Source organism: Manis pentadactyla, chromosome 6 (assembly GCF_030020395.1).
Source record: "Manis pentadactyla isolate mManPen7 chromosome 6, mManPen7.hap1, whole genome shotgun sequence".
NCBI lineage: Eukaryota > Metazoa > Chordata > Mammalia > Pholidota > Manidae > Manis > Manis pentadactyla.
In genome coordinates this window covers 13,499,812-13,526,018 of record NC_080024.1, presented here as the reverse complement: position 1 = coordinate 13,526,018, position 26,207 = coordinate 13,499,812, and the positions used below count along the sequence as shown (strand labels likewise).

At 37.5% G+C, this 26,207-nt stretch overlaps 1 long non-coding RNA gene across 1 annotated transcript in view; it reads right to left on the bottom strand.

Annotated features, from left to right (window-relative positions):
* The window catches only part of LOC118926649 (uncharacterized), a 108,597-nt gene that overhangs the window by 38,793 nt on the left and 43,597 nt on the right, over positions 1-26,207 (bottom strand). The gene's annotated exons all lie outside the window — the stretch shown is intronic.

Genomic DNA, 26,207 nt, shown 5'->3' with positions numbered 1-26,207 from the left:
TCATAAATGTTAGATTTCTTTCTTTTTTTAAGACTGAATAATACTCCAATATATATATATTTCTTTTCTTTATCTTTCTTTTTCTAGTCTTTATTTTCTTTATCTATTCATCTGTCAATGAACAATTAAGTTGTTTCCATACCTTGGCTATCGTGAATAATGCTGCCGTCCCCATGGGAGTACAGATACCTCTTCAAGATACTGATGTCATCCCTTTAAGATATATACCCACAAGTGGGATGGTTGGATCATGTGGTAGTTGTGTTTTTATTTTCTTGAGGAACTTCCATACTGTTTTCCAGAGTGGCTGTACCAGTTTGCATTCCAGATCAACAGTGTAGGAGGGTCCCCTTTTCTCCACGACCTTGCCAGCATTTGTTACCTCTTACCTTTTTAGTAACAAACATGCTAACCAGTGTGAAATGATATTTCAGTGTGGTTCTCATTTGCTTTCCTCCGATGATTAATGATGTTGAGCACCTTTTCATGTACCTGTAGGCCATTTGTATGTCTTCTTTGGAGAAAAGTCTGTTCAGTTCCTTTGCCCACTTTTTAATTGATTTTCTTGGTTTTTTTTTTTTGCTATTGAGTTGCTTGAGTTCCTTGTATATTTTGAATGTAAACCTTTTATCAGATATATGGTTTGCATATATTTTCTCACACTCCCTGGGCTGCTTTTTCATTGTGTTATGGTTTCCTTTCACATGCAGAAGATTTTTAGTTAATGCAATTCCATATTATTTACCTTGCCTTTTGCTCTTGGTGTCAAATTTAAAAAAAAACAACCGTTGTCAAGAATAATGGCTTATCCCATGTTTTTTCTAAGACTTGAAGTTTCAGGTCTTCAGTTCAAATCTAATCCATTTTGAGATGAACATTGTCAATCAGTCTGGCCCAAGTTCCTGGTTGTTTTTCAAACCTTGGGGATCATCCAAGCTGCCCTCTTTGTTCTTATCAGTTCTCAGGAGTGGAGGGTGTGCAAAGACCTGTCAGTGTCCCAAAGGAGAGGATCACACTCAGTACCTAAGATAGGCTGATCAGAAGCTGGACCCTAAGGTGGTAGCTTGTAAAATATTCAGTCAAGTCTCTTCCAGGGAAAGAATAGGAGATGGGCATTTGTTTGCCTGCTCCCTCTGCACTGAGCCCTGGGGGAATAGCCATAGAGAGTGCTCCCTAACAATTAACAACTGCTTCTTCAGTTGCTATTGTTCTGTGGGACTTAACAACACAAACCCCTTTGGTTTTCAGAGCTTGGTGTTTTGGGGGCCCATCCTTTGAGCGGGAGCCTTAAAAGTTGGGGTGCTAGATGTATACAGTCCAACCCTTTATTCCCCAGGGAGAAGCTGGGAGTTGGCGGTTCCCTCCCATGTATGGTGCTGTGCCAGGGGCACAGTTTATGAGGAGACTGTGTCTCAGCCTTTCAATACTGATGCTTCTCACTCACCCAACGTGTAGGAGTCACTCAGCTATTTTCTGGATTACTTTCCGAAGGAACTGCTCCATATGTAGCTGTATATTTGGTGCATCCATGGGAAGACGGAAATTCAGGAGCTTTCTATGTCACCATCTAGGTCCAGAGTTAACTGGATTCTCTCTTAATCTCTGAGGAATCTCCTTTATTTCAAGCCAAAATTAAAGTATTTATTATAATTGAACCAGCATTTCAGTTATTCATAGTGAGAAGACTTCTTGCATCTATCTCTTCAGTCCTCTTTGTTACTAAAATTACATCTTTTAGGCAGGTAACATTTGTATTATAGAGTAAATGTCTCACCCCCAAAATCATATGTTGAAATCCCTCATGTGACTGTATTTGGAGGTAGAGTCTTTAGGAGGTTATGAGGTCTAAAGAGTAGGACTCTAATCCAGTAGGATTATAAGAAAAACTTAAGAAAGCTCATGCTCTCTCTCTTCCCCTAACTCATGTGTACACTAAGGAAAAGACCATGTGAGGACATGGCAAGAGGTGACCAGCTCAAGCCAGGAAGACGGCTCTCACTAGGGACCAAATTGACACCCACACCTTGATCTTGGACTTCCTAGACCAAAGAATTGTGAGACAACTAATTTCTATTGTTTAAGCCACTCAGCCTATGGTATTTTGTTATGACAGCCAAAGAAGACTAAGACAATTTGTTTTTACCTAGCTGAGTATGAATTCCTTCTGTAGAGGTTATTAGCTCTGTTCATTAAATATTCCTCTGCCTTCTGAGCACCTATAGAATAGCACTTCCGTATTTCCTTTGAAGTTAAGTTTTGGTCATGAGGTTTTATCTGGCCAATGAAACAAGCCAGAACATGATATACCTCATCCTCTTACCCACCTGGAGTGACTGTGGAAGCACATGTTCTTGACATAGTTTCCATATCCAGGTGTTTGAGTGACTGTGATTAGCAGAGACTTCCTATTCAATAGCCATTGATTGAGAAACAGATCTTGATTTGGGGGGTTATTTGTTACCGCAGCATAGCCTAGTCTAGTCTGACTTTTATATATTCTAATTCACACACACACACACCAATATTTTTTTATCTTTTAAAATTTTAAAACATCTTTTTTGAACAGAATTAAACTGTTTCAGAACAAATGAAGCCTTTTTTGGTTGTCACCTACCTTGTAGAAAGAATGAGCACTAAAATATCTCCCCAGCCCACACACTCATTACTCTGCTCTGTCTTCAATTGTTGGTAATTTTATTCTTTCAATAGTAGCAACTTCTATCTCCATACATTCTCATGTTAAATTATCATCCCAAGAATGATGAATCATTAAGAAATTTTTATTAGGAGTAGCTTCACATGAATACAATCTGGGCTCCCTTATTGCAAGATCACTAAATTCTTGATAGGCAGAAGAAGGTGAGGTCATTGAGAAGATAGGTTGGATAGGAAGGCTTTGGAAAATAGGGTATGACTATTCTGGGAATAAAAAATGTGAAAGGTGATATAAAAAAGAAGAAAGCCAAAAATATTTTCACAGTATTACTCAGGAAAGACTCCAAGACAGTCCAAAAAAGACTAGTGAATACTTTTGTCTGTAGAAAAGTACTTGTCCTGTTTATCCATCATACAAACCAGAAAAGTATGGAAAAAGATAGGGTGTAAGATGCGCCAAATATAAGGAAACAGCCAAACAGCAATGGGAAGATGGAAATGTTTGCTGTATGTCACAAAGTGCAGTTACATGGCCCTCATCAGAAACACATCACAACTTCCCTCTGAACTCAGCATTCCTGTGTCACATAAAGTATGAATAAAACATTGGAAACTATTTCCAGAAGAATAACCTTTAATAAAAATGGCATCCGTGAAAGATATGGGGAAGGCAGGAGCACTCAGGCAGTTAAACTATGAACGCCACAGCACAAAATTTCCCATTAAAAGTAAATGCTCCATATAAAAATGCATTGCTTCACAGTAACTACTCTGTTTTGTAGCTTCTGTGAGTCAATCTTGGGTTATTAAATGCATAAGAATGGACAACAGTGTACCCTTGTTAATTACTACCATCAACTGTCATAACACCTGCATGGGAAAATATAATTTGCAACTCCCTATGAAAAGCAAATCTTCCCCCAAGTGTTCTCTGAAATACACCATTTTCTTCTTTATTTCTAAAACACATAAAAGTCATAAGGTACACTTTCCTCTCCCACTTCCTCTGATAGGAGTCTATGTTACTTCCTTTATAGAGATTTTCAGTTACTGAAATAGCCAAAGGGGTCTTCAAAACTGACAATGTTAGGAAAATCCCAAAGTATCTGAATAAGTTCAGTTCTTCTCCTCACTCCAGGTTCTCCATTTTTCTCACTTAACTACTCCCAATACATTATTCCTTTGACTTCTCTGTGATTCACAAGCCACAAGCCCTCTACCTTGCTTTGAATCAGCCTTCTCTTGTCCTCATTTCCTCCCCTCTTCATGTTAGACTGGGGGGTCCATCACCTCAAGCAGGATCTAGCCAATAGCCTCAACAACTTACGTGTCACTGTTTTCCCAATGTGCTCATCTGGTGTAACAGGTAGAATGCCTTCAGATTCAAAAAGCAAAACACCTACTCAAAATGACATGAGCAGTAAGGTAATTATCTCATAGAACAAGGAAGCCACTAGGTCAATTATGTTGTCAAAGGCCAAGTTCTTTTCAGCCTTGCATCCATACACATCACCTTATCGTTAGGCTAGTTTACCAAAAATCACCTGCAGTCAAGCAGCATCCCAAGGTAGAAAATGGACCATTTCTTATTTCTATCTCTTTTTTAGAAGGAAGAAAATGTTTCCCTGTCTGTGGCATCCCCCTCATTACTTGGAATTACATCACTTGCTCATGCCTTTGTATAAATAAGTGACTGGTAAAGGGACCATCATGGTTGGCTTAGACTAATCAGGACCAGCCTCCCAAGATGGTGGATGGGCCAGTGTTCCTTGAAGAACATGTCTAATCTGAGGAGAGTGGTCACCTAAACAAAAATAGGGTAGTACATTTGATGTAAGCAGTCAATCATGTTTGAATTGTGATACAGTCCTACCATTTACCTTTCCTATAGACTGACCACTAGGATTTCCTGGCCAAATCATGCATGTATGATGAATGTTTGCTAGTAACAATTTGACAATTAGAACTCTAATAGCTCCTGATAGCTCATCTTCTCCTGTATTCCCAGAGGATATATTTTAACCTTCCATGTTGCTTCATTCCTGGCCACTCACAACTTCCACTCAATTCCTAAAAATTACAGGGAACATTGGTGATATCAGACAAGAGCTCCACAAATTTTCTAAACCAACTTTACAAACATCTGCCCCAAGCTATTTCTTCTTCCTTGAAAAAATTGTTCATCCTAAATATATAGTAAATCCTCTTGTCTCTCTCATGGATCCTGTCCCTTTGCCCTTTTCCAGGATCCGTCGTCCATAGGCCCCCCCTTTACTCTACTTGCAATCTCTTGTTCACTGCTAATTTAATCCTAATAACATGTAATTCTATCAGCATGCTCAACTCTGCCCAAAATTCCTTAAAAGAATACTCCCTTTACCCCACATTTTCACCCATTTCCATGCTATTTCTGTTCTCCCCTCCACAGGGAATCTTCTGGAGAGAGAAGTCTCCTCTCTCTTCTTCCTGTGTCCACTCAGCCCCCAAACCATTATATCTGGCTACTACTCCCATTATTCCACCAAAGCACTCTGACCATGCTCACCAAGGACCTCATCACGTAATCCACGTGCTCTGCCCAAGTCCAACACCGTTCTGTCCATCTCTTACCTGACCTCTTGGCAGCACTGGGCACACATGGCATGTTCCACCCCCTCCTCAATGAAGCTCTCTACTTCTGTATTTCATGACACCACTTTCCCTCATCTCTTACCTGCTTCTCAGGTTATTCCTTCATGTTCTGCCCATTCCTAAAGTATTGGTGGGTCTCAGGCTTCTGTGCAGGGTTCTCTTTTCACCTTACTATGTACAAGCTTCCTGAAAGATACCATTTATTTTAATGCTTTTCATCTGGGTGGTATGTAGGTGGCTGCTCTGTGGAATAAGACTAACAGGCTTAATTCCAGGTTTCACCATCAGCCACTGATTTTGTAACTTGGGCAAGTCACTTGACTCCTGTAAGCCTCACTTTCCACAGTTGCATGAAAAGAAAAATAGTATCTACTTCATAGGACTGCTTTAAGAAAAGAGATAATAAATATAAAGCACTTAATACAATGCTTATAATATGGTAAGCTCTCAAATATTAGCTTTTATTATTAAGCTCATTATATGGATAGCTTGCAAACTTGGTTGTCTGATACAAATGCCTTCCGATACTCAGGACCCTTTATTCAATTGGATATTCGATAACTTGACTTGATGCTCCATAGGCCACTCAAATTCAAGAAATCGAAAACTAAAATGATCACTTTTCCTCCCTTTGCCTGTGTTTGAGAATGGCACCTCCAGCCATGTGAATGTGTAAGTCAGAGGCACGCGCTGCATGCCTGAATCCTCCTGCTCTCTGACCAGTTCAAGTCCTCTGCAGTCCACTTCCTGATTTCCTCTCCACCTTTCCCATCAGCACTGCCACCCCATGGTCCAAATCATCATCCACCTGGATGACCCTTACAGAGCCGTCTTAAAGCTATTCCCCACTTTGAAGGTAAAAGGTTCTCTTATCACATCATTCAGAACAATGCATATATCCCCTTTCTCCCTTGCTCTGCCCTCACTTTTCAGCCTTTATGAAGTTTTTGTTTCTCAAATATTCCATACTTGTTAGAGCCTATTTCCTCTGGAGGTCTTCCCTCCTCCCCTCTGCACACACACTGAACTAAATAGTTTGGTCATTTGCTGCTATGCACTGGGTACTCCCCCCTTTCTAGGGCTCAGAGCATTTATCTTTCTGAGTAGGAAACATCAGTGACAGCAAAGTCCTCATTCACCATAATGTCCCCAGCATCTCTCACTAGTCTAGGGTATTCAGAGTATTTGTTCCATGAGTGAGCAAATTTCCCTTCACTTTGTCTTTGATTTTATCAGTCTCCTTTCCACTCCTGAACTCAGCATACTTGGTTCTCTTAAGGGGCTTTTGGAGACAGCCACTTGGTTGGTTCTACCTACATACTTAGAAATGTTCCTTTAATCAAATCCTATATCCTTTTAACTCCCAAACCAGGCTGGCTCTAGAATCATGAGGGAGCTTTTTACCAACACAGTTTCTTGGTCCTGCTTGTAGACCTACCAAATCAGGACCTCTATGAAGTTAGATTTTTAATTTATCCCAGGTGATTTTCGTAATTGCCTAGTATAGAGAACTTTTGCCATATGTAATCCTAATAAGATCTGGTTTATATACCAGTTTTTCTGGATGCGATTGCTCAATCAGACTAGCTAATCCTGTGACAAATTAATGAATTACTATTATACCCTTCCTAAGGACTCAAAAACAGCATGGTTCCTTATTCTAGAATAAGTTCCTCATTGCACAGAATAAAGCTTCTGTCTCCAAAAGCCCCTTAAGATCTGAATTTAATAGGGATATTTGGGGGCAAGTTCATAGGAGACATTCTACTCAAAAACATTTATCTGAGCAATTCTGGTCTCCTCACTTCTGGGCCTGTCAGTCAGAAACAGAGATGCACAAGGTGCGTTTACAGCCTGGTGGGAAGGGTAAGATGCACATGGGCAGGCATGCCGTAAGGAGAAAAGGAAGTAAAGCACAACAGTAGAACGTACACGTGCTATTTGGACTGAGCCCTGAAAGGTTGGTAGTACACGTGGATTGGGAGTAAAGAACCTACCGGTCAATGAGAAGGACATGAGCAAAGGTCAGGCAGTAGGAGAGAATGTTCAGGAAATAGGGAACTCCTAGGTCAAACTGGAACATGGAGAAAGGAGTAGAAGTAAGGTGGAGTGGACAATGTGACAGATGAAAATGAGGTTAGATAGATTGGACTTAGATAAGGGTTAGCTTTGAATTCTGAACTAAGAACTCAATTATATAAATGTAATAGTGAAACATCGAGCTTTGGTGTTTTGTGGGGAGTAAATAGGGGACCTTCATAATTAGATGTCCTTTCACTGAACAAAGACAGTTAGGTACAATATTATCCTAGACAGTGGGCACATGGTGGGTAAAGAAGACAAAATGCCTTTTACATTACAGAGGGTATCAGACAATTCTAGTTTGGAGGAGGTAAACACTAAGATTATTTAGCAGATTGTTGCAATGGTTAACCTACTAGACAGCCAGGGTCTGAACCAGAGCTTGGAAAACAGATAAGGAAATGGGATAATATATTCGTGTTTAAAAAATTCTTAGATAAATTTGCAATCAGTCAAAATCAAACTGTTCCATGTTTCTAAAAGGGGATATTGGGATTGATTACTATAGAATTTAACTATTGATCTTCCAAGCCAAAGACTAGTATTCTAAGTGGTAACAGATACAATTACAACATTATGAGCTGAGTTTCTGAGCAAAGACAAAAATTAATAACAGTTTGGCTTTTTTTCTTTGGAAATTTTAAGAGGTGTCCCTCTTTCAGGCTGCTCTCATGGATGTGTGGATAGAACTGCTTATTATAGCCTACTTTTTTACACTAGGTAGATGACTTTTGCAATTAATAATGAAAGTCACACACACACACAATATGAAGTATGGTCATTTTTTTTTTTTTTGTAGATAATTATTTTTTTATTGAAGGGTAGTTGACACATGGTATTACATTACATTAGTTTCAGGTGTACAACATAGTGATTCAACATTTATATACATGATAATTCTGGGTACCAGCTATCACCATACCAAGCTGTTACAATATCTTGACTATATTCATTACATCCCGGTTACTTATTATTTTACCATTGGAAGTGTATACTTTTTTTGTGTGTGTGTGTGAGGGCATCTCTCATATTTATTGATCAAATGGTTGTTAACAACAATAGAATTCTGTATAGGGGAGTCAATGCTCAATGCACAATCATTAATCCACCCCAAGCCTAATTTTCGTCAGTCTCCAATCTTCTGAGGCGAAGTATGGTCATTTTTAAAGATCTAACTTCAAGGAAAGATGTTGAACACTTCAAACTGAATCATCCCAATAAATCTGATCTCTAATCAGTCACTAATGTCTCCCTTAATGTCAGTAGAAAATTAGTAATGAACCTGAATAGCTTGTCTTGAGCATACTTTTAATTTACACTTTTAAAAGGTTTTAGCTAAAATGCAAATGCAGAAGTATACATGATTTTCTGGACATAAATAAGAAGAATGAGAGCTATGACAAAAATCCTACATATGGCTGGTTTAATATCCCAATACAGATCTATCATGTAATCCGCTAATGCTAGCAGTTAGTAGGTACACAGGCCTGAGCTAGACTCTCTGAGCAGAGAAGCCAGTGTTTCTACTTCAGTTCAGCGTACATCCGTGCAATGTCTCCTCTGCTCAAGCACAGGAGTTTACCTTCCTAACCATTTTAGTAACAAAATCTGTTGTGCTATTGATTAAAAGTTCCCATTACTCTCTTGAAGAAAATTAGTATGACTCAACATTATTCCAAACACTCATCTAACTAGCTTTTTTATTTCAAGCAAGCTGGTTAAGAACAGGGGCATATCTGAACACAGGATAATCCAACATGTTCTACCACTCCTCCCAAAGCACTATAGCTTACTAAGATGGTCTTATGAGACAGATTTCACTAATACACTCAACTGTGTAAGCAAATCCCAGAGAACAATCTGGATTTTTCAGACAGACATGGCCATTTTAGGTTGAATGATCATATGAGATAAGTACAATTTTTATCCGTGTTATTGAAATTGATGTAAAGAAGGTTAAGTATCTTGCCCAAGGTCACAACTTGCTTACTTTACACAAGATGTAACAAACGCCCTGAGCAAGTCATGTAGCCCCCTTATCTTTAAGGACATCATCTATAAAAAATGCAAGCGTCTTAACTGAATAAAAGACTAAGACAGTAAAAGTCGTCACTGGGAAGTGAACATCCCTCCCCCTCTCATTAAAGTGCAGACGATTCAGAGACCTAAGGGAGAAAAGAGCACAACTTGGAAAACATATTTGTCGAATCTTTCTATGGTCTCCAAAGCATCAGCCACCCTTCAGCCCTCTGCCTGTACAAGTGGCTGAGACTGACTTAGATTTCTCAGCTGTATCTGTGGTGGGAATGCAGTCATATTTCTTTAAAACATTAAGTTGAGTGGCTTTGAAGGGAGATGCAATCTAAGTTCTAATTAACCAACAAAGACTTGCCTGCATTGCCAGAGATCAGAAGAACAAACAGAATAAATTTGCACATTGATTGGATAGCACAACTCCACCAAATGAAAGGAAAAAAAAATCCCCCCAAGAGGAATTAGGTAGGAAGAGGTCAAAAACCATTTTTTTAATTATCAACCCTCCATGCATGGCTTCGGTAGATTCTAACAAATTCATGAGACACAGAATCACAGACAACATACTCAAAGGAGCAGGCACTGGGGGTGGTCAACCAAGCAGAATGAGAACTCCACAGGATTATAAGAGAAGGAGCCTGACACAGTTAGAAAAGGGATGAAGATGACAACAGTTCTGGAGGCTGCAGAAGTAAAGTACCACCAGCCTTTTCCTTTTCCAATGGACAGAAGACACCAGGAGACATTTCACCTGCAAAGGATCACGTGGCAAAAAGTGAAATGCACAGGAAAAAGCATTTGCAGAGATTTTGTGTAAAGTATTCACTGTCATATGGTGGGGGGGAGAAAAAATACTGAAGAGGGAGAACTAAGCCAATAAAACGAACACAAGTAATGTGGAGAGATGTATCCCAGGAATTCTTGGGCTCACAAAATGCCTCTCAGTATTAGGAAAGACACCCTAAAATAAATAACTGATTGACAATACACGCGGTGCCCTTCGCTTTGTGTCCCGTGGTCCCTTCTTTTGCTGGGCAAACTCCTTCACTTTCTCCAAGACTCAACTCGGATCTTACTCCCTTAGCAAATGATTGGCTTGCAGCCTTGGGAGTTCCCTGCAACATAGGGGTCATGGAGAGATCTCCACACCCGTCAGCCGGAATCTTAGAAGTGTATACAGAATCTTAACTGTGTTCAATCATGTCTACCATCCAGATGATTTCAACAACACCTTACCCTCTCAAAGCTATGTCTGCCAGCATGGGAATAGTAGACTGACCACACCTTCAACTACAGGAGAGGGAGTGAGGATCCTCTGATGGCCTAGGTCCAGTTCACCAGTCAACTGGCACTTGCCTTCTCTGGATGACTTTCTCCAACACCAACTTCCCTTGACACCCTGCTCCAAGGCTGGGGCATCCATCCAAGCCTTTGGTTCCTCTATTAATCTCCTTGTGGACTTACACTGCCAATGCTGGTTTCCGCGGCCTTCAGCCCCAATAGGCTGTGAGTTCCCTAAGAGCCAAGACCCCCCTTAGAAATGTTTGCCTTCTCAGTGTGTACATGCCATACTGCTTCTCACACGGTATGAGCTCACAACTGCGGACTATAGTGCCAATTTCTATTAAGAATAAACATTATTGCAAGAAATGAATGAAATTAGACAGTCCATATTTGCTTCATGGTTGACAGAAAGGGTGACAAAAGAGAACAAGCAAATTTGTTTTTTAAGCAATCGGGGAAATTTAAGGTGTCTGCTTCTAACGTTTTGGTTTGGAAATTTAACAGTATCTAAAGATAGCCCATGGCATAATTGCAGAAACCTGGGTTAAGGTGCTAAAATACTCACTTGAAATTGCAGTGAAGTTAGAAAACCATTTCTTTAGAAATGGCTGGACAACTGAAAAAAAGCACAAGAAAAATCTAATGTGGTCATAAAATGAGAAAGCCATAAAACTGCCTTATTAACGACTACTGAATCTTAAATAGTTTAAACATTAACTCTTTGCTGCAGGGGGTCTCAAAAGCAAGGGATCTTGTAATGCTAATTGCTAAAATACTCCTAATTTGTTTCCAAGGGTTTGAAACAGCTCTTAATTGCTGCTCTATCTTTGATCAAGGACAAAAAAAATCATTAGTATTAAATTATTCAGTATTCCCAATGCCCAAAAAATGGCATATATGTTAAAAATTTTTTAATATAACCAAAAATTAAGAACTAGATAGTTGGCAGAGAATGTAAATATGAACTTGTCTCTTCTATCTGTAGCTCCTAGAGGACTGGAGTTCTCAGTCTAGTATGCAGGTATCATTATCACTTACTTAAATTTTACTTTTTAAATTTTTTATTGAAATATGGTTGATATACAATATTATATTGCTTTGAGGGATAACATAGTAATTTGACAATTGTATATATATTGCTATATGCTTACCACAGTAAATATAGTTACCATCTGTCACCATACAAAGATATTAACAAGATTATGATCTATGTTGTATTTCCATCCATGAGACTAATTTATTTTATAATTTTAAATTTGTACCTCTTTATCCCCTTCACTTATTTCACCCATCCCCCCACCCCCTCTAGGAACCAGGAATCTGTTGTCAGTATTCATGAATCCATTTCTGTTTTGTTTGTTTTGTTTTTTAGATGTCACATATAAGTGAAATTCTATGGTATTTGTCTTTCTCTGTCTGACTTATTTCATTTAGCATAATACCCTCTAGGCCCATCCATGTTGTCACAAATTGCAATATTTCACTCTTTCTTATGGCTGAGTAATATTCCATTGTATATATGTACCACCTCTTTATCCATTCATCTATCAATGGACACTTAGATTGCTTCCATCTTTGGCTATTGTAAATAATGCTACAATAAACATAGGAGTGCACATAACTTTCCAAATTTATGATTTTGTTTTCTTTGGGTAAATTCCCAGAAGTAGAATTGCTGGGTTGTATAGTATTTCTATTTTTAGTGTTTTGAGAAACATCCATACTGTTTTTTTTAGTGGCTGCACCAAGTTACATTCCTTACAGCAGTGTATGAGGGTTCCCTTTTCTCCACATCTTCACTAACACTTGTTATTTTCTGATTTTTTTTTATATTAGCCATTCTTATTGGTGTGAGGTGGTATCTTATTATTGGTTTGATTTCCATTTCCCTGATAATTAGTGATGCTGAGCATCTTTTCAGTGTCTATTGTCCATCTTTATGTCTTTGATTTTGTAGAAATTATAAGATTATATTTTTACTCACTTGAATTTTGAAAATATTTTGAGATCATTAAATATTTTCATTTTGGTAGCTTGGATATGTTCATTCATGTCATTTGAAAGGACACAAATCACAAATAGACTGAGTCAAGATTCCCTGAACATTTTCCTAAAATAAAAAAAAAACATTATGGGTTTCATCAAAAGCTATTGATCACTGTGATCATAATTTTTTATTTAAGGTCAGGATTCAAATAAATAAAAATGGAACAAAAGGAAATGGATAATAACACAAATCCATTAGAAGCCAGAAGAACTGTAAGAAAAATAAGGCTGAAAAGAGCACAGCTGTTGGCCGTGAATATTAAAAGGGGATCTCTTTTTTCAATAAAAGATACCCCCATTCTCTGAAAACACACAGTAATTTCGCTCAGTCTCAACAAGTACCAATATAATATTAAAGCACTTGTAGGAGACTGTTGGTTACCCCCCCCGCCAACGTCCATCTTCCAACTCTTTCTTGCTGAGCATCCACCCTCTTCTACGTAATATGCTCAAGGGAGATGGCCCAGTTCCCAGTCCAAGGGTAAATCTGGATCAGCCTTAGCCTTCCATTGCAATCCTGTTCTCTTTGCCAGTGATTATTTTAAGGGTGGATATATGTTCATCAAATGACCAAGAACAACAGACCCTCTTCTTTTATTGGAAGTTGTCATGTCAGGATCTGATGTGTGGAACTGCAGCAGCCATTTAGCAACCTGAGGTGGGTGAACCTGAGAACGAGCTGCCGTTCTGAAGATGGCAGAATAGACAAGTGAAAAGGACCTGGATTCTCAACAACATTATCACGCTCCTCAGTTAACAACCTTGGAATCATCTGTCCTTGGGTTCTCTGTTCTGTGAGATGATGCACTTCTTTTAAGTGCTTAAGCCATCTAGAGCTGAATTTTTCTATTTCTAGTACCTGGAGACATACTGATACAATATGTGGAAAGAGGTTGCAGACTACCACATGACCCTGTCAGCTTTGCTTAGTTCATCAAAGATGAAAAAGTCCCTTAGACTTTCACTTGCCTGCAAAACTGTGAAGTCTTCAGAGTTTCCTTATGTGCCAATTGCAAAAAGAAGAGTAAGAAGAAATCTCACTTTAATGGTGTGAACAGAAAACTGTCTCCCCCATGTGTTTGATTTCCATCTCCTTCCCAACACTTCCAAATTTTCCTCTCTTTGTTTGATTTTTGAGAATTTTCAGTACTTGGAACACACCCCCAAAAACTCTACCACTTACCAGCTTTGTGACTTTGGGCAAACTAAAATAATTTCTCTTGGCTTTGATTTGCTCATTTATAAAGTGGAAGAAATAGTACCTAACTCATGGAGTTATTGAGAATATTGAATGATGTAACATATGGAAAGGTGCTTCTCAGAACAATGCCCACTACCAAATGTGAGTTATTATTATTATTATTATTATTATTATTACTACTCTATTAACCCAAATTTCCACTTGATCTGGACAGCATTGTTTACCCCATTTTATCAATAGCATTAAGGAATGTAAGTATATATATATATATGTCATGACCAAAGCAGATTATCATGATCAGATAGATAATGTATTTTTTTATTTTAGTGCATTGAGAAAGGAGTTTGGAATAGCTATATTCATTCTTTACACTATGAAAATACTTTAGAATTTTCCTTACAGGAGCATACATTTAGAACACTAAGTAGGAAAACATAATTTGGGGAAAAACCTTAAGCATTTTCCCAACTGGTTTCTTTACATTCCAGTCACACACACACACACACACACACACACACACACACACACACACACACACACACTATTTTTATGGCCAAATAAGTAGGGGAAAGCACTGAGTTAAACAGCATTAAACAACCCGATAATCAGGTTTGTAGATTCATTTAACCAAATCTGTATTTGGAGCAGCACATTCATCTTTCTAGGTAATCCCTGGTGAATTTAAAATAAAGCAGATAATGGAGTATTTGAATCTATAGTCAATATATCTTAAAATATCCATAAATTTTTTTTGGAAAATCTTTAAATCAGCATCATAAATCAGTTCAATTATCAGATTGGTAAAAGTTCAGGGAATTTAGATGTAGATATATTCTTAAATAAAAGTTTCCTTCTGAATTACACTACTGGAACTTCCCAAACCCATATCAAGAGGCAAAATTTATTAGATTTTACTTGGAGTCATAAAGAGCCTAGGATTTTTAGTTGATATCCTGAGATAATTCTCAAGTAACAAAGACCAGAAACCTAGATCTTAGGTCCTAGGATGCTACCCTATATTTTAAATTTTCATAAAATTGACTGTAGGTTTAGATGATAATGATATAAATAAACTATAAGATAATAAATAAATGGAGAAGGAACAAATTTCCTCACAGAAGAATTTCAAATAATATACAAGGATACACTCTCTCCCCCCAGGAAATGGAGCTTAACTTCCCATCCCCTGTGTGTAGACTGGATTTAGTGACTCATTTCAAAAGAACAGAGTATATCAAAAGGAAAAAAAAGGAAGTTTACAGTGGAAAAACCTAGCGTAAATAGAAATAATCAAGTGATTGAGGTTAACAACACCAGTAATAAATCATGTGATGTCATGCACCCCAATATAATGTGATGAGAAGAGTATTTCACTACTGTAATCTTCTCAAATCCCAGAACACCAGGTGAATCATAAGGAAATAAAAAGACAAATCCAAATTAATGGATATTCTACAAATGCATAACCAGTGCTCCTCCAAACTCTCAAGGTTTAAACTGACAGTTAGCTGTCATTCACTTTTAATTAAATTTTTCATTTTGTTCTCTTTAAATCTCCAAGACTGAAGGAGATTAAGGAGACATGATGATTAAATACAATGTGGTAACCTGGACTGGATTCTGCAACAGAAAAAGGTAACAGTGGAAAACCTGGTGAAGTCCAAATATAGTTAAGAATTTAGTAAATAGTATTGTACCAATTTTAACAGTTGGTTATATTAGATGTTACTATTAGAAGAACCTGTATAAATGATAGAGAGAAACAACCTGTATTATCCATGCAACTTGTCTTTCAACCTCAAATCACTGCAAAAAAAATAATATTTATTTTAGAATATTGGCAAGGGACAACACAAACCTAACTGAACTGTCCCAGAAGCTGAACATGTAAGTTCCTATTAATATCCCATTTCTAGATGAGGAATCAGAGGCAAACTAGGTTATATAAATTATCTAAGGTTCTAAAGGGAGTAAAAATAACTGAACCTAGATGGGAATATAGGTAACTTGACTCTAGAGTTCTAATTTGTAATCTTGTCCTTAAATTATTTAGAATTTCTTTTCTATATGTCCCTTTCCTTCCTTTGATACTAAAGTTTAAATACTCAGCCTTATGGGCTGGGTTGTTCAATACAGAGCTTTTCTGAGAAACAATTGTTGTTATTACTTATAGTCTGTAACTGTACATGTAGGATCCTAATACACATCAAATTTACATTTGCATATTTCTGGATTAAGCTAGGACTATTACATCTGCTGTCTCACCCCCATGGATCCCGTTCTGCTTTTCTCAAAGATTTTTGTGAAGATTAAACAAATTAACAAATATAAAGCAATTGTAGTGACTGGCACAGAGTAGATGGTCAATGTTAGTCTTTTTGTTGATATTTTTTATTGCTAATTTTCTCAGCTTTGATTCCTATCCACTAATCTTCTCTTTAGCTGTGCCTACTCTGCCATTTAATCTGCCCACTGAGTTTTTAATTTTAATGACTATACATTTTTTCTGTAATTTATCTTTAGTTCTTTTTTAAACTACATTATTTTTATAGTATTGCTTTATTTCCACATGCATTTTATACTTTTTTTTCTTTCTAAATCATTTTAAATATGCTTCATCGTCTCTCTTATTTTATAGTCTTTCCAGATCCTAAAGGGTACATTTCTCTCTCTCTTTCTCTCTTTTTCTTTTTTGAATCATCTGATTAAAAAAGTATTTTTGTATGGTTTCTAATTTTTTATTGTGACCACATTTTAAGTGACACTTGTTTTTCTCTGTAGTGTCAGAATTATTGAAATGTATCTCTGGAGAAGTTTCAATCTTATTTCCACCACTTGTCCCAGTAGAATCTTTGCTCTGAGTCTAATTTTTATATTAATTTCTTATTGTGGGATTTCCTCCACACAAAGGTAATTAAAATTCAGACTCCAAACCTAACGGGAACATAGTTCTTATTTGTCAAGGGAGCGTTATTTTTCCCACCCTGATCTATACTTGAGATAAGCTTTCTTGCTGCCTTCCTGAGTCAAAAGGTGGCTTTTCTTTTTCAAAGTTCTCCTTTCCTTAGAACCATGCCCATCTAACTTTGTACAGTAGCTTCAATTTCAGTACACAACCCACACCCACTCAAGACACTATCTCCTCTAACTTTGCTCTTCTTTCTCAAGTTTCATTTGGCTATCAGGGTTTTATGGTTCCATATGAATTTTTAGGACTGTGGGTAGTTTATGGATCACATAGTTCAAATGTAGAGCTTTTCTGAGATATAACTGTTATTATTACTTACAGTATATAATTATATCTTTAGGACCACAATCACCCCAAATTTATATTTGTATAATTCTAGACTGATCTTGTATTTCTGTAAAAAAGAAACTACCATTGGGATTTTGAAAGGGATTGCATTGAATCTGAAACAGTATGGTCTTGGCATAAAAATAGATGTATAGACAAACAGAACAGAATAAAAGCCTAGAATAAACTCACACATGTATAGTCAACTAATCTTCAACAAGGATGCCAAGAATACACAATGGGAAAGGATAGTCTTTTCAACAAATACCGCTGGGAGGACTGTATCTCCAGATGCAAAAGTATAAAATTGGGCCCTTATTTGACATCATAGACAAAAATGAACTCAAAATTAATTAAATATTTAAACATAAGACCTTAAACTGTAAAACTCCCAGGAAAAAACATAGGAGAAGACCTTCCTGACATTGGCCTTGGTAATGACTTCATGGATCTGAACCCAAAAACAACACTAGACAGGTGTGATGACATGAAACTGAAAAGCTCTGCACAATAAACAACCAACAGAGTGTAAAGGCAGCCTACAGAAGAGGAGAAAATGTTTGCAAGCCATCTATCTAATAAGTGGTTATATCCAAAGAAACTCCTACAACTCAATAGCAAAAATAGCAAAAGGAGAAAATGTTTGCAAGCTATCTATCTAATAAGTGGTTATATCCAAAGAAACTCCTACAACTCAATAGCAAAAAAACACTTAATAACCCAATTTAAAAAATGGGCAAATAATCTGAACAGACATATCTCCAAAGAAGACATAAAAATAATCAAAAGGTACATAAAAAGGTGTTCAATGTCATTATCAACAGGGAAATGCAAAATACCATCTCCCCTATTAGGATGTCTAGTATCAAAACAGCAAAAGATGAGGATGTGGAAAAATTGTAATGCTTGTATACTATTAGTGGAGATACTAAATGGTGCAGCTGCTATGGGAAACAGTAAGGAGGTTACTCAAAATATTAAAAAGAGGACACCATATGATCCAGCAATCCCACTTCTGGGATAAAAATTTGAAATGAAAATATTTCTTATTTTTATCTTAGCCCAGAACTCAAGATGTTTACAGAAGTAGCTACATTAGCCTATTGTTTTTCTTTAAAGAGCCACCCATTTAAAAAATAACCCAGTTTAAAAAATGGGCAAATAATCTGAACAGACGTATCTCCAAAGAAGACATAAAAATAATCAAAAGGTACATGAAACTTTTCTTAATGTCTTTAAAGATAATTTACTTTATCTGCAAAGCAAGAGTATTGTAGTTTATTTTCCTTCTCTTGTTAAAAGGCTATACTATAAAGTCAAAATTTATAAGTAATAATAATTTGCATGGAGAAAAACCTTACTGAGGTAACATCTATAACAAAAGCAAACAAACCAGATTCAATCAACTGGGACTACATATCACATTTTAGTTATCAGAGCAGGAAGTTTAGATGGAGAACTTCCAGCTTTACATATGACATGGCATGCTGCTTTAATTTCTAATTAATCCCCAAACTATCATTGCAAAGACCAATCAGTCATTCAGCCATGTCAGAGGTGGATTTTTTCAGATTTGATTGTCAATAGGCAAGAGTTCAGAGCTTCTGAAAGCTTCTAATATAAAGCAAAATAAGGAGAGCTTTTTATGGAGATTTCTAGTTATTGAAACAACTAGAATTGTTAGGAGATTGCTGTCATAAGCACCCAAAGCCTCCTGCCTCTGCATATTGACAAAAGGCAGGGATTGCTACTGATTTCAAAGTATTCAACTAAACTGACAACCTGATCAGCCTAATTCCCGATTAAGTTGACCAATCTGATTGTTCTGGTCATGCCATAATTTATTTGCTTGTCCCCAGAAGCCATTAGATAATATCCTGAGTGTGTGTGCACCTGTATATACATCCACATATTTTAAATGTCATATTTAGCAGTAGTAATAATTATATCAATGGTAACTAGAAACGCATAGTGTTTCCTAAATGGCAGTCACTGTGCTAAATATTTTATGTGTATTTTCTCATTTAAACAGTAACTTTATGAGGTAGCTACTTTCATTATTCTCATCTTCCATGTGAGGAATCTAAGGTTCCAGAAGGTTTAGAAATTACATAGCTTAAAACTGACAAAGACGTGGTCCAAACCTCAGTCTAGGAACGTACTAAGACTCAGGTTTCTAAATATAGAAATAGTAGTAATACCTTAATAATAATAGTAATATCTACTGTATATAAAATGCTTCTGTTTTTCTGGGCATTGTTTTATATGTCTTGGCTATTTTAACTGATTTAATCCTCACTACCATACCTCCAATTTTGCAGATAAGGAGCTATGGTTAAAAAGCCATACAGCAAGTAAACAGTGAGGTTGGGACTCAAACCCAGGAATCTGGCTCCAGCACCAGCATCCGTCCTCCTAACCACCGTATTATACAGAGCGATTCTTTAGAGAAGGACAAGAGCTCTTCAGAGATCCTGCAAGATCAACACTATTTTAACAACGGTGCTAAAACATTATTTGACCTTCTTTCTCTTTCTCTCCTGAGTGTTACACTGGGAGTTTGCAGAGGCTACATGATGTGCAATATTGCCACAAATTAAATGCAGGAAAAAATAGGAGAATCCTACAGTACATCTCTGAAGGCAGTAATTCAAGAGACATTGTGAAAGTGAAAAAGAATGCTACTCTTTGGGAAAATATAGCCTGTTTTTGCTTGAAAAACAATGTTTTATTTGACAGATAATGGGTTTATTATTGTTCTTCCTTCTTTAAAGGAATTTGTGAATAAATATTAATTTTTTCTGTTTCAATTTTTAACATGGTAAATTTTGATGGAAATAAGCCATAACAAAGGTCATTGGGGTCCTCAATATGTTTTAAGAGTATAAAGGGCTGAGGGGGGCAGGGGGGAGCTAAAACCCAAAAGTCAGAAAATGGCTGCTAGGCTATAAACTATGCATTTCAATGAGAGTATGTAGTTATAGGGGTTTGTTGGTAAGAATTAAATGAGATAACCTATATGAGAAGTCTGGCAGAGTATGTGGCCCATGGAAAGTATGATCATAGGTCAGTAATTATTGTCACTGCCATTAGAGATGAAATAACTAGCCTGAGGTCATACTGTTAGGGACAGACCAGGGACTTCAAAAGGCTGCCATTCTCTACAGTAATATAATAGGCTGCATTTAATAATGATTTAATAAACTTGATAACCAAATTCACTCCCTGTGAGTAATAGGGTACTACAGAAACGAGAACCGTTTCCATAACACCAACGAAGAACCAAGCCAACCGAGTATAAAGAACTCTGTGCAGGTGACAATGATCTAGATTACAGGTCCGATTCCACTATCGTGTTACCACAGACAAATCACTTGAAATCTCTCAATTATTGTGTTCACATGTATAAAATAGAAGAAATGAAATATCTTTCACCCACTGCATAAATATAACATGACTTAACTTATGTTGAAATGTTCTGAAAAGTATAAAATAGGAAAAGAGTTTCCGACCTCTTTTTGTAACAAAATAAAACCCAGAGGGATTAAAATGTCAATGTCAAAAACATAACCAACAATTACCAGAAGAACATATAGGAGAAAATTTATATAATCTTAGAGTGAAAAGAAATTATCTGTTGAAAGTCTCTCTGCCCACATAGAAGTGGCCTCTCCATCTCCCTCTGAGGGGATTAACCCTGCATTGCCTGAGGAAATAGTAATGTCCTTCCCAGAGGCAGTTGCTATGAAAGACAGACAAAGTGTCCCGATGACCCACTGCCACCACCGTCCTTGACTTCTACAACTATAACTGGACTCAGTCCATGAGGAGGTGTGCTACATTCCAGAAGAACTACTCAAGTTTTCTTGATACAAGAAGAAAATACAAGTGATAGAAGCAGGAAGCTAGGGAACATGTATGGGAATGGGTACTGAGGGTGTGGGGTAGTGGTGGAAGGAACACCAAGTTGGGTCAGGCTGAATTTATCAATATGGGCTCCCCAAGCAGAGATTCTGCATTCAGTGTTGCAGCTCAGGAAGTTAGAAAGGGTTCTCACAGTTATCTTTGAATGGTAAGACTGTGAGGGATTTTTCCCTGTATATTGATTTTATTTACCATTATTTGCACCAAATGGATGACTTGCATAATTTTTTTCTTAAATCGAAGTATAATCTGATATTAGCACACACTGGAAAACTGACTGAGGCAGGCTGGGGCAAGTCCTGGCTGTGCCCAAGAACCTTTGCTCACAAGAATCTTTGCTCACTGAGGAACGCAGTGCCTGAGTATAATAAACAGCACGTACATGTTATATTTGTTCTATGATTATAATTTCCATCAGTATCATTACTGTGAAAGGCAGAATCTCCATTGTCTATAGACAGAGAGCTTTTAAGTATCCAAACACACTAATGGCCACACCATGAAAAATGGAAGGCCCCTTAAACCAAAGAGCTAGACACCTGCCCACGTCCTTCATTATCACTTAATAACAGTCAATTGTGTCCTTCAGTGAGATCATCAAAGCATATTTAGCTTGTAGCTTAACTGCGCTACTGGGTAGTAGAAATGATGGGAAAATATTGTTGCCAAGTATAAACCATTTCAGAAACAAACTAAACACCCCTAGCTCTGTGTGCTAGTCAGAGTTAGCCAGCCACCTTTTGTGATATCAAAAAACAACAATGTGACATTATGTCTTAACAAAATACAAATTACTATGTAATGTAAACTATATATATTATTCTTATAATTTAAAGTGTACAGATGTTATAATACAATAATAATTAATATAATATCAGAAATAAGGCATTTTTCTAAGCTCCATGTATCTGACTTCCAAATGTGACTGTGAACCATAACATATTTCTAACTGGGGACAGAATAATGTCACATTATGTGTGTGTGTGTGTATATTATTTTATATATTTATATTAACATTTTATATTTTGCTATATATTATATTTAAATTATATGTATAAATCTGTAGGTTGTCATTATAAAAAAGGGCTATAATAATCATTTAATTATTTTGTTGTAGAATTTTAAATAAAATTAAGTCAGGTAAATCAGGTCATGTCTGAGGAAGTGACTTACTGTGCTTCTGAAATATTAATTCAGTGATTGAAGAGTCCCTTTGGTATCCTTGAAAAAATTAGGGAAGTTATGGTTGTAAGCTGCTTTTGATTAACACTATGAGGGATCATGCATGTTTCATCTCCCTAATATAAGAAGATACCAAAAAGGCAGAAAGCAGTGATTTTACTAACAAGTCTTGGATAAAAGGGCAAAGCTAAATGGATGGGCAGATTACATTCACTTGTCTGAAGTCCCACTCCAATCATTATAACATCCAGCAGGAGTGTATCTTTGGGATAGACGTTTCATTTCCCAAAGTTTTCCTACATTAATCTGCTTGGTCTGCTCTGCATATAAATATATTATCTTTTTTTTAATTCAGAAGAACGGCTGGGTATATGTTATGTCACAATAGGTCACTGCTACTGGAAAAGTAAAATTAGAGTTTGGGGGAATATCAAATCAATGAATCAATCAACAGCTATTACTTTTAATCTGGTGAAAGAGATTAGTGTTAAGACTAGACACAATATGAGCAATCCAGTTTGGCTAAACATTTCAAGACCTAAAAGGGTAATGTTGTCAATTCTTTGGGGGTCATTAACCTATAGGCAGGCTGTGAATAAAGGGTTAAATTGCTTGCGTACAAATGATCCATGTAGTAGATTAAAATACAGACTTCCAGGGTGCACCAGGGAATCTGAACGTTTTAAACATGCCCCCAGTCTTAAAAATTGATGGAAAGCTGATTTGGAAACATTGATTAAGGAAGCAAAAATGACACAACTGAAAGAAGTTTTGGTAAACTATTCTGCAGCCATCCAGTGACATTTCAGAAAAAAATCAAAGTACGTAACCTTTACTGTTAAGCAATTTTACTGCATGCATAAATAGCCATATTTGGAACAGAGAAAGCTTAAATAATCCATCATATATTTTTGCCTTTGAGTTGCCAGTTCAATATTGTTTTCAGTCTCCTACCTGGAGCAGTTGTTTTGAGTTACAAACACCCCACTTTCATCTCAATTTCAAATGACATATAAAATTGAGGGACAGAAGTAAATCAGTATTGGACTCTATAAGTGATATTACAAAGGTTAACATTATTCATTACTGAACTAATTAGGCTAATTGCCTTCTCAGAAATCTGGATTTGAATATACTGTAGGCAGTGTTCATTCCCACATAGTTAACGCAATAGTTGGAGTTTAATCAGCAATTCCATGATGCTCTCAAATTCAGCCTTCCAGCTCAGAAAATCTTTCTGGGCAAGAGCATTAGAGAGGTTGCAGTTTCAACTGTGTTGTCCCCAACAGCTTTTCAACTTTCACCAACAGTGTGGACTTGTGGTAAAAGCACCACCAGGAGGGTCAAAACCCTCAGTCAGCAATTCCCAAAGTGCCCTCCTTTTATCTCCAGAATGGGACTCACTCCAGGACCCAGGGGAGGGGAGTTGCGTGGAACCTGAATTTTCACAAGCTCTACAAGGTGATTCTGATGTGAGACCACTGCTCAAGATTCTATTTTCAACTTTGCCACTAAATGTATTGGCCATATAAAGTACATAAAGCCTTGGTTTGCCCATCTATATAACAAAATAATTATATTTGGATCTTCTTTCCCCTAGAAGTATCAGAAAGATAACATTAATGAATTTGCATTTAAAAATTAAAACCGGAGGGTTATGTTTAAAAGAGGAACAGAATATAGTGGCTAAAAATAACAGGTTTAGCATTAGAACAATTTGGATCCAAAACCCATCCTACCACTTGCTGAAGTTACATCTCAATTTCATATCTGTAAAGAGGAGATAATAACACCAACCCCATAGGGTTATTTGAGATGAAAGAAGATACCATACCGAAAGTCCTAACCTAATGATTGCCACATTGTAGATACTCAATAAAAAGAAGACATCACAAGGTGGGAAAGAGCTGTATATGGCTGGATTTTTGCCAAGAATGAGAAATAAAATGATGCTGTCATAGCTAGTAATATTTTGGGAATGTTTGTTACTGCTGCATAACCTAGTTCTCCTGACTGATACAGAGGTCAATTGATGGTTGAGCGTTTTGCTTTTAAATAAAGGAATTACTAAGTACAGCTTTCTCATACACTGTGGTCACGACAGATACCAAACTCTTCAAGCAATAGACCATTTACAAGGATGCCAAGCACAGGTGTTCTACTTATAAACATCATTTGCAGAGATAAACATGGACAGCCTCTGGCAGGAATACATTTCTTGCCAGATGTTAAGTCTCATGTTTAACCAGATACTCAGCTGTTTTTATTTTCCAGCCATAATTCATTACTAGTGCTCCTAAGGATGAGATCTTCTTGAGATGCCATCAGAGAAAGCCTCTCTCAGCAGCTTCCAAGGATATGCCATCTACAGCACTGGGGAGCCTCCTGGTTGTGTGCAAGAGTTTGGCACTTCCTGGGACACCAGCTTCTCTAAGGCTGTTCAGCTCAGATCATCAATGCAGCAACTGTGTGAGATACCAGCACCCCACTCCCTGCTTGTTTACCACACAGGCAGCTCTCAGCGCTCCTCTCTGACCCCCTTGAGTCTTGTCAACACACACGAGGAGTTTGCATGAAAGACTGTGACATGTCAGGAAAGAAAAGCAATGATAAGAAACCTCCAGGAGTGAAACATAAAGTTTATTTGTTACAAATCAACACCGCTTAGAAAAGCAGAGCAGAGGGGTAGAAAGAACACCAAGTTTGGAGTCAAAAAACATGGGTTTGAATACCAGCTTCTCTAGTCCTAACAGTGATAACAATGCCTAAGATTTTTCAAGCATTCTCTTAGCACATTACATGCATCTTCTTATTTGATCTTCACAACAAATACATGCGATAGATTCTGCTGAATCATAACCCTGTTTTTCTAGATTGGAAGACTGAGGAAAAATGGGGTGTACTACAAAAAAAAATGTTCATTTTAGTCTATCAAACAATTGCTCTCCTTTTAAACTTCTGTTTAATTCTTGATGGCCAGCTCTTCTGTCATCTGTACATCTCCATCTACATTTGCTAGCTGCATTCAAGAAGTTAGGAATCTGAAATGTCTGTGTAATCGATTTCTGAACAGTCGAGAGACAGCGGTCTGGTGGGAAACACCACCTACAAAGCAGCACAGCGATGTTTGCTCAAGGTGAGATGCAAGACAACAGCCTGTGAGTCCTAGATAGAGCTGGACAGAAACAAGGCTACATCATCTACATGCTTAAGTGAGTTTTCCAGTTTCCATGCACTTGGTTGGTTACCTGAGCTTTTCCTAAGACATTTTCTTCCGAAAGTGTCATGTGTAAGGACCTCGCAGTGCAATGGTAGCGCATCTGACTCCAAACATATTACATGTAGAGAAAAATAATTTGGAGAGCTCTGAACATCTCACCCTCCCCAGCTAGACATCTTCAACATCTCCTCAATGCCCAAGGAAAACGGTCCATAATCCTTAACAAGGAATCGCAGACTCTTCACAATCTTCCCCAAATGTACCTTTCTGGCCTCTCTTTACCTTGCCCCCCAACACACAGACACTGTGTCAGCAACTTTGCACCTCTGTTACCTGAAGATACCTTGACCTCTACATCTTAGTTCATACTGTTCCTTGTATTATGTGTACCTTTTTCCTTATTGTTGTCTGTCAAAACGATACCCATGTGTACTAGTTTGCTAAGGCTGCAGTGACAAGTAGCCCAAGCTGGGTGGCTTAAAGAATAGACGCGTATCGTCTCACAGCTGGTTGGAAGGCCAACATCAAGCCCTGGCTGGTTCCTGCTGAGGGCGCTGAGAGAGAAACCACCCCATGCCTCCCTCTCCCCAGCTTCTGCGGTTTGCTGGCCAGCTTTGGTGGTCCTTGCCCTGTAGATTCATGTTCCTGACTCT